At 35.9% G+C, this 3,366-nt stretch overlaps 1 non-coding gene across 1 annotated transcript; it reads right to left on the bottom strand.

The window, feature by feature from the left end:
- Nucleotides 1-498: 498 nt before the first annotated feature.
- Nucleotides 499-605, bottom strand: LOC126021560 (U6 spliceosomal RNA). Its single transcript, XR_007500065.1, has one exon. It is a non-coding gene; the product is annotated as a U6 spliceosomal RNA (small nuclear RNA).
- Nucleotides 606-3,366: the final 2,761 nt, after the last annotated feature.

Raw genomic sequence — 3,366 nt, 5'->3', positions numbered from 1 at the left:
TAAGGGGAAGGTTGTGGCACACTGGTAAGTGCTCAGGGGTTACTCCTATATCTCATTTAGAAATTTATCTGAGCTGGCTCAGGAAACCATATAGGGTACTTTGGATCCAATTTGTATCAGCACATGCAAGGCAAATATCCTACCCACTGTACTATTACTCTGGCTCCAGTATACACAATTCATCACTATATAAACATTTTTCTAGTTTGGTATTCTCTCCCTCCATCTGTATGGTAATTAGATTTTTTTAGTTCAATGTCAAGGTTTTATCATTGTTCAATGCAGTTTGTGTTTTTATTTCTACTCTCTCTAGTCTACAGATGATAGATTAAATTCTATTCTTGATCTATCCTTGATATATTTCATTTAACATGATTAACTGCAGTTCCATCCCTGTTTCAGAAAATTGTGTGATTTAATTTTCTTAGAGCTACATAGTTTTCCATTGTATATATTAAAAGCATCTTGATCCATTCACCTGAAGTTGCACTATTTTTTTTATATATGGAATGCTTCACGAATTTGCGTGTCATCGTTGCACAGGGGCCATGCTAATCTTCTCTGTATCGTTCCAATTTTAGTATATGTGCTGCCAAAGCTAGCACAAGTTGCACTATTTTTAAAAATAAAATAATATCTTTGTTTAAGCACCATGATTACAAACATGTTTGTAGTTGGGTTTCAGTCATAGAAAGAACACCCACTTCACTAGTCCAATATTCCCACAACCACAGAATGGGAGAAACTATTCACCCAATACCCATCAAGTAAGGGATTAATATTTAAATATACAAGGTACTGACAGACTTAAGAGAAAAACATCAAACCCCATCAAAAAATGGGGAGAAGAAGTGAATAGATACTTTCTCAAAGAAGAAATACAAATGGCCAAAAGGCACATAAAAAATCTGCACATCTATGTATAAAAAGAAAAAAGATTTAAAAAATGAAGTTAAAAAGTAATTAAAGGAACAAAGTGATGTGAGAGACTACCTTACATTTGGAGCAAAGCAGTTAAAGAGGTAGTGTAATACAGGACTTATACTTATGATGGAAGTGTAGGTTTCCCTATCGTCTTTTTAAGATTTTCTTATGGTGTGTGGGTTCCCGGGCGCCCTTTCATCACACACCCTGACCTTCTTGAGATTGGCAAACAATTTGTGGCAGGGAGGTCTTAGGGAAGAGTTCTTGGATTGGGGATCCTTTCAGAACTAAGTTCGGTTTCAAGTAACAGTCCATGTTAGGAGGAGTTGGTAAGAAGGGCAACGTAGCATGAGTCAGCAGGGGAGTTGGTTGTCTTTCCTCATCAGGGACAAGATGTGGGTTGACTGGGTGTTCCTTCGCTTGGGTGCTGGGTACTGGTTCGTGGAACATGTCAAATGCAACTAAATTATGTCTTTACAACAGAGTATATTGTATTTCAAGATAAAGTAGATTATGTAAATGTTAATATCTCAAACTGATAGAATAAAAATATTAAACTATCTCAAACAATTTAATGTAGAAATTAAATATTTGTTAATACTTCTTGCATTCAAGAATCAAAGAGCCAGGTGACAGGGTGATTCTTTCCTATCTTATTCATAAATACATTCATTTGTACCTATAGAGATATACCCATGACTGACTACAATAGTCAAGGTATGAAAATCAACCCCAAAGTGTAATTCCAGCAATGCCCTTGTCATGATGATTGTTATTGTAGTTATTTCTCTAACTGAACTCACCAGTCTTTGTGTGTCTTAACTATTGTTAAGAATAATATAAATCCATCTTTATGAATCCTCATGAAAATATATTGCCTTTAAATAACTACTTAAAATGAGTAGTCCATAGCTTTTATTTAAAATAAAATTTAATAAGTCTCAAATTTCACTAGATATTTGATCAGTATATAAAGAATTTATAATTGTGCACATCAATTTTACTCATTAAGTTAATTCCAATATGAAATTGAAATTTCAGAATTGCATTTCTTCGGATAAATTATGATAAAGTGCATGTTCCAAATCCTAAGCCTTTAAGATAAATGTGCACGTAAAATATTTTACTTAGAAATTAATAATAAAATAGGCAAGTTACTCCAAAGGCTCCTAGTTCAGGACAAAATATGTAATATATTTTCAGCAGGATGTCTTTTAAATGTATTTATTTCCTTTTTTCATTAAGACAGTATTCAGACTAATGTTTCCATTAATGATAATTTGGGGTAATTAATAATTAATGGGACCAGTGCATTTCTGGCATATGCATATATTACTTACACAATGTTAGTTTTGTCCCCTAATCACTCAAGGACATTACTCTGACTGTTTGAATATTGTAATAGGAATTTCCCTTAGCATTGGTCAGCTTGGATAGCCTCATGCCAGTTATATGATAATCCCATGCAAGAAGAATGCTCAAATGAAAGGATGTATGGAAGAGCACTTATAAATCACACAATTTCCTCCTTACCTGCTTTTCCCCATAAATAAGGTAGTTTACTGCATCACTTTGTTCCTTTATTTACTTTTTAATTTCAGTTTTTAATAATTTTTTTCATATATATGTAAGCGAATATTTTTTATTTCTATTTTTATCTTTTTTGGGTGTGTACTTGTTTCTATTTTCTTCCCTTTCCACCCCCAAATTCACCGGCAATATAATGTGGCACCATTTCTTCCTGCAAAGACACACTAAAAAAAGGGGGAAATCTTATGCACAAAACAAGCTCTTATCTACTAGGGATAAGAACTCATACTTTTTTACAATACAGGGGCATCTCCCACCTTGAAAATATGTCATGTGGACCCAATTTAGACCCCAGGTGATTAGACACCGACCATCCAGCCTGGAACCTTGGATCCCAGACATAGAAACAACACAGTTCTTCACAACAGCTATAGGAACCAAATCCCATCTGGGACATCCTTAATACTGCTCGGACACCAACATGTCCAGCTCTAATATGATATCCTGACAAGGAGAAAATTGGGAAAAACTTGACCTAAGAACAGGTTATCCTACCTTACCAGCTAACGATAAGACAAAATCAGAAGACTTGTCACCCTTTGGTCTGTGCAAAAGCCAAGATCGCGATATACAAATGACTGGTTAATAGAACCATGACTGGGCAGTATGTATCCTGGGACCAATAAAAAGTCCTGGTCTGGGCCCGGAGAGATAGCACAGTGGCGTTTGCCTTGCAAGCAGCCGATCCAGGAACAAAGGTGGTTGGTTCGAATCCCGGTGTCCCATATGGTCCCCGTGCCAGCCAGGAGCTATTTCTGAGCAGACAGCCAGGAGTAGCCCCTGAGCACCGCCGAGTGTGACCCAAAAAAAAAAAAATGTCCTAGTCTAGGGTTTGATCTATTACCTGCACAA

The sequence above is a fragment of the Suncus etruscus genome, chromosome 10, assembly GCF_024139225.1.
Source record: "Suncus etruscus isolate mSunEtr1 chromosome 10, mSunEtr1.pri.cur, whole genome shotgun sequence".
Taxonomy (NCBI): domain Eukaryota; kingdom Metazoa; phylum Chordata; class Mammalia; order Eulipotyphla; family Soricidae; genus Suncus; species Suncus etruscus.
This window is presented reverse-complemented; position numbering and strand designations above follow the sequence as displayed.